The 12,243-nt window shown below is 30.6% G+C and overlaps 1 protein-coding gene across 1 annotated transcript in view; it reads left to right on the plus strand.

Moving 5' to 3' along the window:
- Nucleotides 1-781: 781 nt before the first annotated feature.
- LOC148231310 (acetylcholinesterase-like) overlaps nt 782-12,243 on the plus strand; it is a 40,269-nt gene continuing 28,807 nt past the window's right edge. Inside the window, exon 1 of the mRNA XM_088193905.1 lies at nt 782-1,007. The gene's annotated coding sequence lies outside the window, so the exon portion shown is untranslated. The remainder of the gene's footprint in view (nt 1,008-12,243) is intronic.

Genomic DNA, 12,243 nt, shown 5'->3' on the forward strand with positions numbered 1-12,243 from the left:
AATTTAATAAATATTTTCGGGATAGATTCGACACTGTTTTTTTTTAATGTTCTACGAATTTCTAATTTATTATTAGGAACGTCATTTCAGCTTTTTCCAGAGGGGGGGGGGGACAAAAGTTGGCTAGTCAGTAAGCATATTTTTTATATTTCGATTTCATTCAAATTCATTGTATTTCATTAAATGATATGCATTTTTCTGACCAAACTCCAGGAGGGGGGTAAATGCTTCCGCTTGTTATCAAAATATGATCTTTAATTACGATAGCGTTTTTAAAAGGCAATTTAACTGGGACTGAGTAGCACGCTTGGATCCAATAATTTTAGTTAGCCCTTAATACCCGGTCATTTGTTGAGTTTGCTTTTAATATTTTCCACTTTTCATATACAGATCCGCACTGTTGAATTTAATTTTATTTTGATCATTACTCTCAACGGATTTTTCGGTCCAGCTATGTGGAAAGCCAGCGACGACTATGAAAAGCCCAAGATTTTCCCACCCTCGCCATCGATCCGCATCGAACCGATCGAGGGGGGCTCGCGCCCGCGGTTGCATCGCGTCGCGTTTCTAAGGTCAAGGGCGCGGCGGGGCGCTTTGGAGGGGGGCGCTAGAGAGCGATAGGGTGGGGGTTGGTTTCGGGTTCCGTCGGGTCGGCCCGGGCCGTTCCGCATTCGCCGGAAACAATTAGTGCAGCGGAATCCTCAGCGGGTGGGGGTAGCCGGCCGAGGGTGGGGGCTGAACGCGGAGCGGGAGCGGGGGGGAGCGCGGTCCGGGCCGGGCCGGTGGGGGTTAGAGCGGGACTCCGCAGGGCGGCAGTGCGCGCCAGTGTGTGTCTCGGCGCGGACGGACACGCCGACCGACCGAGCAGCGCACGCGGCCCCACCACAACACCACAACACCGCCGACCACCGACCGCCCTCCGCCACCCCGCCACCCCGACAACCCCCGACGATCGATCGGCCGCCGGCGCGCGGCGATGCTGCAGCCGGCTGCCGCTGCGCCACCAGGTCTTCTTCCTCTTCTTCTCCTTCTGCTTCTTCTTCTTCTTCGTCTTCGTCGCGCCTCCTCTTCTTCTTTAGCTTTCTTTTTCCCTTTTTGGTCTGAATGTACCCGATACAGAAACGAAGGTCGCTTCAAGTGACATGAACATGGAAAAGTCAGGAAAATTTACGTAGATTGAACTTTTTAGAAAATTAACTTATTGGAATCATTATTATTTAAAAAAAAATATAGATATACGTATAAAATAAGAACTCTTATCCAATTTTGAATTAATTAATATATTTATTATATATATGTCGTTATGTTTCAATCTTCATCACTACAATAATTAATATATTTATACTAAATTTTCAAAATTTTCCTGAAAATTTGTTTTCTTACCAAACTCACAACTAAATACAACGTTAATAAATAAATTTTATTTATAAATACATAATGACTAATGCAATCGTTTTCTCTTCAATAGAATTCAAATATTTACTTTTTCTTTTTATTTTTCTATGCGTCGCTAAGTTTCAAAATCGCTCATTTCAATATGTATAAATTTTTGTTATAAATATTTTACATATTTTTAATCAAAATGTGATATTTAAAACTATAGTTGTTAAAAATTCACATATACTATATAATACTGCTGAAATCGATTTGATTAATATTGTATTGAATTTAGTTTCAATTTAGACATAAAAGTCTAAATTGTCTTTGAACTCATATTTTTTTATTTTTTTTCAAAGATAACTGTTTAAATATCCTCAAATTATATTCACATGTTTTTTCCAAAAATTCTTTTTTTTGGGCTTAAAACGCGAATGTTTACTTGTTTATAAATTATACTTAAATATAGTAAATATATTTAATTAAATTAGGTATTCTATTTTTATAGTTTCAATCAAAATTTGATATTTAAAACTTTAGCTGTTAAAAATTGACATATAAAATTACATCTGATTTAAAATCCATTAGACTAATTTAGAATTCAATGTAGTTTTAATAATCTAAGATTCGAACTCTTGATTTAACATGATTTAACAATACTGTTGAAATAGCTGCAAATTATTTTCACAAAATCACAAATCTGATTTTTCCCTAACTCACCTTATTAAATGCAATTTTAATGTATTTTTTATTTATGAATATGTATTGAGCTTTGAATGTAAACGTTTTATCTCAAATATAGTAAACCTATTTTAATTCCATCTTGTTCTACGAGTCGTTAAGTTTCAAAATATCTAACTAAACTATGTACGAGTTTTTCATAGTTTCAATTTAGACAAAAAGAATATAAGTTTTTAAGCCGACCATTGTTCTATTTTTATTTTACAATAACTGTTGAAATTTGCTCAAATTATTTATAAAGGGTTTTCCTGATAATCCGTTTTATTCATATACTCACTTTAATATTTTTTAATAATGAAAATATAATACTTTAATGTAAAAATATATTATTTTTTTGTTTTGCTAGGTTTCAAAATGGCTTACTAACTATGTGCAAGTTTTTTATAAATATTTTTTACAACTTCAATCAAAATATGACATTTAAAATTAATATATAGATAATTCTGATTTAAATCGATACATTCATTTTGTATTGAATATAATTTCAATTTAGATAAAAAAAAGTCTAAGCTTCGAACTCATATTTTTTGTTATTTTTTCTATTTTTATTCAGCAATAACTGTTGAAATATGCTGAAATTATTCATGCAAGGTTTTTCAGAATTTTCCTGATAATTCGTTTTATTCATAAACTCACTTTATTAAATATAACGTTAAAATTTTTATATATGAATATATAATGCTTTTTATATAACCATATTTTATTAAATATATTATTTTTACTATTTTTAGTACAAGTTTTTTATATGTATTTTTTACAATTTTAATCAAAATGTGATATTTAAAATTATAGCTGTTAGAATTTTACATATAGATAATTCTGATTTAAATCGATTAGACTAATTTTGTTTTGAATATAGTTTCAATTTAGACAAAAAGTCTAAGATTCGAATTCATACTTTTTGTTATTTTTTAATTCATTGTTCTAATTTAATTTAACAATAACTATTGAAATATAATTCAATTATTTAATTTTTATCAAATTTTTCTGAAGATCCGATTTTTTTATAAACTCGCTTTATTAAATACAACGTTAATATTTTTCTTATGAATAAATAATGCTTTTAATAGTCTTAAATACAGTAAAAATATATTATTTGATTTTATATATTCGATGTCGTTAAGTTTCAAAATAGTTCACTTCACTCTGTACGAGTTTTTCATATATGTATATTATTGTATTGTCTCAATCAAATTGCTGTAAGAAATGTACATATAGCTAATTCTGATTTAAATTGATTAGACAAATGTTGAATTGAAAATAGTTTCAATTTAGACAAAAAAGTCTGAGCTTCAGACTCATATTTTTTCTTGCTTTTTATATTCATTATTCTATTTATATTTTATAATAACTGTTGATATTATATATGCTCAATTTATTTCTATAAGGATTTTCAGAATTTTCCTGGTAATCTGTTTTATTCATGAACTCACTTTATTATTTTTAAATTTATGAATATGTAATGCTTTTAATTTAACCATAATTTCTTTAATGCAGCAAAAATATATTAATATTTCTTAATTATTCTTTGTCGCTAGGTTTCAAAATAGTTGATTATGTATGAGTTTTTTTATATAAACCAGACTATTTTTTTTATTGAATATAGTTTCAATTTATACAAACAAGTTGGAGCTACGAACTTCATTTAAAAAAGCTCAAAATATTTATACGAGGCTATTCCAAATTTTTCTGAGAATCCGTTTTATCCATAAACTCACATAGCTAAATACAACATTAGTATATCTTTTATTTATAAATATTTAGTGCTTTTAATGTAACCGTAATCTTTTGAATACATCAAAAATATTTTATTTTCCTTTTAATTATTCTATGCGTTGCTAAGTTTTAAAATCGCTTTTTTCAATATATTTTTCTCACGATTTTAATCAAAATGTGATATTTAAAGCTTAAGCTGTGAGAGATTTACACATATATAATGCTGATTTGATTAAAATTGTAATTAAAATGAAAATTATTAAATTATCTAAATAAAAATAAATTTGAACCTTTGCCCCAATTTATTTTAGAAATTAAAGACTAAAGTTTCACGTTACAGTTGTAAGTTGTAAGTAACCCTTGAAAGTTTCAGATATTCATAAACTTCAGGGCGACGATACACACAACCAAAAGATAGTTTATTACGTACGACTTTTCGCATTTTCTACCAGATTGTCAGTCAAGTATATTTTCTCGTCTTATAGTATTTACCAAAGTTGAATAATCGATAAAGTGATGTTCTTTGGCTTATCAACTTATTCACGCCAGATATATATTGGGAAGGTCGTCCTTCTGGCGTTGCGACCTTCACTCTTATTTTTTACGTCTTCTATTACGTGAACGTATTTTCTACACTCATATTTTATTGCAAGATATTATAAACCTTTTGAATAAATAAGTTTGACCTTAAGATTTGTAATTTTCATATCTTCGATTTAATAACTTTAAACGCACCACCTGTTATTATTGTGATTGCTTTCGATAACATAAAACTGGTTAAGTCATCAATTTTAAACATGTTTTGTTATGTAGCTATCCATCAAATGTTTCATGTAAGGGGTGTAGCAAAAATAATGAGATAAGCTAAACTGTGCTTATTTTCAGGTCCTTCCCTGTAAAAAAAAGCTTGTTTTTATGGTATTTTTTTAATAACTATATTTGGTCAATTATATTTTTATAGAATATTATTCAATTAATTGTATGAATGAATGACATAATAAGGATATTTATTTATATGTTAGATAAAATATGCCGCATGCGGTTTTCAAATCGTACGTTGGTCTCGTCTGATGTATGTATGTATGTATGTACAATACATACATGTGTGCCTGTACTATACAAGTATACACATACTACGTACGATGAAATTTTGCAATGCGACAGTTCGCCAAATGGGTTGCCTTTTATCCATATAAAATTTTTGCTGTTCATATTTTGAAAAAGAATATGGAAATATTTTTACATAAAACATAAAAGAAAACTTGACAAAGAACATAATTCCAATAGGAAATTTCCACTTAGAATGTAATATATAAAAAATATAATTCTCAAATAATTTTTTATAATGAAATTGTATCATATGCACATAGAGATATCTTTATTGCTTAGGAGTACGTTAGATACATTATAAATATATATATATATATATATATATATATATATATATATATATATATATATATATATATATATATATATATATATATATATATATATATATATATACATACAGTGATATTCATAAAATAATATTAATTAATGTAATGACACATATGCTCTTATAATCTCGTGTTACTCGCTCTTAATAATGAGCTTTTTAATCATTTCTGAATTGAAATATGTATGTAATTGCTGGCGCAATTTTTAATGAAATTTAAATACTAAGCATACTGATTAACTGTAACTACAAAGTTACAGTTCATCAGTATGCATAAGAAAATATTTGTAGTCTTTCCAACAATCAAAAATAACTAAATATTTGCTATATATTGTACAGAAATAATCATTTAAGCAATTCTTAAGAAATATAATATATCAAGCAAGTAAATGATTATGGCGTATGCTTCTATTATTTTAACATTTGCAATGATTGAACTAGATTGCTTGACTAGTGGCCCAAAAGTGAATGGGAAGGACAGATATGTACACTAATGTTGTAATTTTATAAATCGAAATTTATATATAATATAATTGATATTATTATTAAAATATTTTCTGAAATAAGCAACATTGCCATTTTGGGTAAATTAATTTATACATTATAATTGAATGTGATTTATAATTAGCAATGCAAAAAATTAAATTACATGTATAGATTTTAAATATATTTTTTTATAATTTTTAAATTTTCATTTGCTCACGCAGTGATTTTTTTTATTGTATATGCCCGTAACGTCTCAGACTAGTAACTCTGAGGTTGCGGGTTCGAGCCCTGGCAGCGTCACTTTAATTTTTGCTTATAAAAATGCGCTATTATTAAAAAAGCGGCTCCAGCTGCAATGACATCAATTGATTATAAATTGTTTTACACAAAAAAATAATATGATTAATATAGAATTTCAGTCTGGTGGTTAATACTCACTTGTATGTATTAATTTTATCTGATTGACTTTACTCAGTTGGTACAGATTTACCCCATGGTAACGTATTGGGCTTACGCCTGTCAAGTTGCAACGAGATATTTAATAAATAATTTAAAAAAAAATACTTTTCCTATAATTTTATTTTTTATTTAGCTTAACACTTTACCTACCGGCAGTTTCACTATTAGACTTACGCTAAATACCGGCACTTTTTCGCAGATCTGCGCAAATATTACCTTCTTATTTAAATTTATGTATCTTTTGATACGGTTCGATTTTTTCTATACATGTTATTGAAATTGAAGGAATACAAAATATATGTAAATCATTATTTTTAAATGGACCTTTGTATTCAATAATATATGTCTAATATCACAAGGAGAAAAATAATATTATTTAAGTTTTAATAAATAATATTTGATTATCAAAAATTAGTGATCAAGTATTTAATATAGTTATTTGTGACATGCTTTAAAAACGTTATACAAGCGCGTGTGCTAATCGTCTATTTGGGCAGATTAGGACCACTTGCAAATTGACAAATATAGTCGGCGTCTAAACAATGGGATCAATACAAGCTTCTGTCTAGCAGACACCTGATTTACAGGGTTTGAATTAATAAAAAATAACATATAACAATGTAGTAATTTTCGGTTCATAAAATCGCATTACCCAATGATCGAAAGTAGGAAAAGCGAAACACCTCCCCTAACTTAAAAAGCTTAACATAGCTCACGTACAACATTTCCATCTGAAACACTTAAAAGTCAGAACTTTTTTTACTGCTTTGCACCGAAGAAACAAACGCTTTTTCTTCGTTAAATTCTTAAATCCAAGAATTCAACTCGATCTTTGGAGACGACTAAGAAAATACGCGACGTAATGCTAGGAAAATATCTATCTATACTATTGCAAAAATATAATATTGATAATACGTGATATTAGCAGGTTGTTGACATTTACACTGGCATTAGATTTTTTTATAAACGTTTTAAAAAATTACGCCATACAAATTTTCTTCGATTCTAACAACTTAATTGCTTTATTTTTTGTAGAGACATATATATTTATACATAAATAAATATATACAAAAATACGTATTCTCAAAAGAATTCGATAATGAATTACTATAATTCGTTATAATTAATTTGATAATTGAATTTTATATGTATTTTCGAACTTTTTTATTTACATATCTTTACAGTCTTGATCACCCCTGATACACAATACAATAAGTCGTTTAAAAGTATTATACAATGAATCAGTTGCATTATTTTTTAATTCCCATACAAACATACTTGGAACTCAATATTTAGTAATTAACTCCTGATTTTTTACTTAAATGCGAGATAAATATATTTATATGTGCCATTAATTATTTCTAAATTTAACTGTTAAAATATAATTAAAACATATTGCCAAATTAAATTTATTTAAAAAAATATTGTTCTTATTTTATTATCATATTTTGCCTTTTGCTGACACAAAAATATTTTAGATAGCTTTGAACATAAATCAAAAAGCAGATACATATAAACAAAATTCTTATGGCCATATAGTATGTGCTTCCTCATAGATTATAATAAACTATTAGAGAGTTAGCAACTACGACTCTTAAATAGTGGTGCTTTTGCTTTGTTGCGGAGACTAAAGCTAGGTATGACCTCCTACCCGGGCTGTCGCGAATTACAACTGCGGTTGAGTAATTAGCGTGTAACTATTGATAGCTTCTAGCATCATTACTCAATAGGTCAGTTGTGCTCCGCGTATCTAAGAATCACTCATGTGGATGGCTTGAAAACAATATCATATTGCATCAACTTAATTAACCAAGAAAAGTAAGAGAATAAAATCATAACAAAAAAATAAAAAAAGTCATTTTTATACTACATATTAGGTAGTGTCAAACTAGGCATTTTAGTTTCACGATATTTTTCATTTCTCGAGAAATAAAAATTCTCACGTCTCAATTTTCGAAAAATTGAGATAAATAAAAAAATTTTAAGAAATTAAAATTCTCAATTTAGTATATTTTTGATAAATTCTCGAGAAGTTTTTATTTTATTTTTTATAAGATAAGGTAGAAAAAGGAAAAGCCTTTTGAATTAAACCATATGGGCAGGCGAAAAATAGGAACTACATGTTTACATTAAGAAAAAAACAAGCTGAGTGGTTCGTCTGGCGCGGAACATTCAGACCTACTGCATTCGATATTTTACCACATTCGACGTGTTACCCTCAGAAACGTCAAAAAACCCAAACCCTAAGACTCTGGCGTTATGCAACAAATTTAAAAATTCACGAAGCGAGCGTCGTGTTTACTTTGCGTAGCGATAATCCGGCGGCTACGACGAGGCAGACGAGGGGCGGCTCGGGGGTTGTTTGTACGCAAAATTCGACGTTACAACCACCGAGCCCCCACCGCCGCCCTTGCCGCCTACCCCCGGCTCGATAGTGTAAACACGGCTCCCGCAAAATACGTGCGAAAGCCGCGTGTGATAGGACACGTTTGTGGCGAAAAAGTGACGATCGCACGCGACCGCCGAAAAGGTCGATTTAATTAAGGGCGGGCGGGGGAGTCGATACCTCGGTGGGGGAGGGTTTTCGCTTTGTCCGCGGAACAAGTGGAAGATAAGAAGTACGTGCTCGAGTGCGCGACATAAACCTCCCCCTGCACGCCGGAAATTGCTCAACCCCCACCATCCGACCGCCGCTACTATCGTTCGTGATGGTAGTGTGGCTTGATGCGTGAGCGAGAGTGGAGCGTAAGGAGCGAAATGCTCAGCTGCTCGAAGCATTGTGCGCTTTGTATAATGACATAATAGCTTTTTGCTATACGATTGCTGACTTCGCACCACCACCGCCAGGGCGGCGCTCTCAAAACTTCAAACGCACCAACTTGTGATGCGATTTTTTTTACTATAATATATATTATTTTTAATATATGCTATATTAATTAGTATTCAAGCTAGCATTAGGTTGCCATAAAAACACACACAAATGCTTTGCGTATTCTTGTTCTTACATTTATATGGCGATATCTTAAGCTCGGTGGGGTAGGAAGGAGAATTTTAGGTTAACTTCGTTAAGAAAATTATGTGTTCAGCAAAGGTTAGTTTCCAAAGCCATTTATATATAGGTAGGATATTCGTTAGAAAAAATTCAATAGCTCCTCTGAGTTATAAAAAGTTTACCGTGACTAAGCAATCGAATTTCTGTATCATCTCAATCTATCACGTGTTATAGGACTGGTTCAATAACACATGATAGATTGAGATGTTTCCCACAAATTACCTGCTGGTGAATATAAAAGAGTGATCCAACTTCAATTTCTAGACTTAAAATACACACAAATTTAAGGATATCTCTCGTTTTTTTTTTAATAATCAAACATTTAATGTATTTCATTACTTATGAAAAATAATATTAATTAAATAGCCGCCTCTGGACCTTTCGCAGCAGCTGATCCTTTCGATTTAATTGTCGATAACTTTTTCGTACATTTCGAGTGGTATCTCAGCTATAACTTGTTGAATGTTGGTTTTTAGGTGCTCCTACGTTTCCGGTTTGTCAGCCTAGACATGACCCTTAGCGTTACTCAAAAAAATCCAACGGTGTTAAGTCGCATGATTTTGGCTGCCATTTGACGTCACCAAAACGGGAACTTTGCACGCAAAACATCCAACGTTGCACCTGATAAGTGGAAAATTGCGCTACGTCTCTTCCATAGCGCTCACAATTGACTGTTAAAATCTGACCTTCATTGTTTTCAAAAAAGTTTGGCCCAATGACGCCGCCTGACTACAATGCGCACCAAACAGTCTCTTTTTGGACATTATATGTTCTCTCGTGAATCACATAAATATTTTTCTCGCCCCATATGTGGCAAATTTGCTTATTAGCATACCTAAAAGGTGGAAATGTGCCTCAGCATAATATAAGATTTTCTTTGAAAAATCAGCATCAACTTCCAGCTGTTTTAACACCCAATTTGCGTACATTTTTCGTTGTCAATGGTCTCTGGGCAGTGTTATCAGAATTTATACGGGTGCAAGTACAGATGCAAAATTTAGCGTGATTATTGACAGCTGTCTGGTTTACAGTTATGCCAACATAATAAACTCGAATGGAATCACATGTTCAATGAATAATCAGAGGCGTTTGAACACCTTGCATTTTTACAATTCTTATATTTTTTTATAGTCTTAACATGTTTTGCAAATATTTTTACTATTGTATAATCGGATGTGACACGTTTTAGTAAATTTCACTTCAGATTGTACCTTGTTAACGTTTACCCAACTTAATGAAAAATATAAATCAATATCTATTCATTGAAGCTAATTATTCAATCACTTCAAACATAGCATTAACTCATCGAATTAACAATGTAGTGCAAACCAATAACTCACTGTTTGTAGAAGGTTTTAAAAACGTGTACTTACTGTTTTTAATTTGTCGGGTTCGAGACGCTCGTGATTTTTACTAAAAGGAATGTGTATAGTTGCCACGGAAATGATTTTAAATTTATCTCAGTATTGTATCAGATTCGTGTAACACATTTAACGAATTATATGTAATTATAATCATATAAACGTACACTTGTAACACATTAATTATGTAATTACGTTTCATCTATAAATACAGAATAATTAAATGAATAAATAATCAGTCGCTAGGAGTACAGGATCATACAGTTGTATTATTCACGGAGCATCTTCACTACCCTCGCTGTTGCATAACATTCCTCTATCGGAGACACAGCGCAACAAATTAGGCAAATATTCGCCTTGGTAAAACCTGGATTCAGCAAGTTCGCCGAGATTGTGGTGCTGAAAAAACACTTTGTTACTTAATTGGCTATTGATGTTACTCACAATGTGCTTCTCTTCTAGAAACTCTTTTTGCCGAAAGGTCACAACAATCAAACATATCTTAATTAATTCACTACAAATAAATGGCTCAACTTTATTAATTAATAATTGAAATACACTTCAACTGATTTTAGTTATACTTTCTCATTTTTTAATTTTTGTGAAAAAAATGTGTTATAATGAAATATAACTTTTCTTCAAGTTGTATATTTACAACTTGTCGAGGGCTTAGTCTGATAATGACCACGTATATTATATAATTTTAGTACAGGCATAAGATCGTCGCATAAAAAACATAATGCTTTGCTATCTATTCGATAACAAAATAAGTCACACGTTATTCTGCTTTAAAATCACAGCATTCGAAGTTTACTGTAACAGTCTCTTCTTTTCTGGCTTTGGTTTTAAAATGAGAGTGAAAAAGGGCATTACATGGGACACTGAGGACACATTGTGTTCTAGCAATTATTGTATGTAAAATAAAAATATTATAATATGATTGTCATCTGCTTCAACTTATATTTGTGATTATGATTTCTCTGGTATATGTTTTATTTAATATAATAATTTTGTATCTATACCATTAAGATATGGAAGCACAATTTGTCTTGTATAAAGTTTGTAGAATATTAAGGGCGTGCTCACCAAGGTGGCCCTGTTTATTTATAAATAATATATTTAAAATCTATAAAGAATAACAGTAAGTCGATTTAATCTGTTTCTATGCATTTAAGTTACATATTTCATTTTTTATTTTATTATACTATTCTTTGAATCTCAAAGAATAATAAAATTTAATGAAATAATAAATAATAAAATAATTTTACAATATAATAATTTTAATACGAACAGTTTTAAAATATTAACGACGAACTCACGTGCAAAGCGTTATCTCTAACACTTCCATCACTCATTAATATTTATTTATTAAATGTCGGTGCTCGCTATCGCTCACACTGAATTCATTCTGTCCGTGGTTATTTTGCGCTATGCGCTCATAAACACGTACTTTACGCTCGAAATATAGCGCTGCGTGTTAACGATCTCGCTTTTTATTAGTGTAAACCATAATTTTAACTAAATTATATGTGTTTATTTCAGTATTATTAGTAAACTTTGGATATTTTTAAAAATCTTTATTATTCATAGCATATTTTTAAAATTTAGCTCTC

The sequence above is a fragment of the Plectrocnemia conspersa genome, unplaced genomic scaffold (genome assembly GCF_051122295.1).
Source record: "Plectrocnemia conspersa isolate PC_06_02 unplaced genomic scaffold, ASM5112229v1 ptg000010l, whole genome shotgun sequence".
NCBI lineage: Eukaryota > Metazoa > Arthropoda > Insecta > Trichoptera > Polycentropodidae > Plectrocnemia > Plectrocnemia conspersa.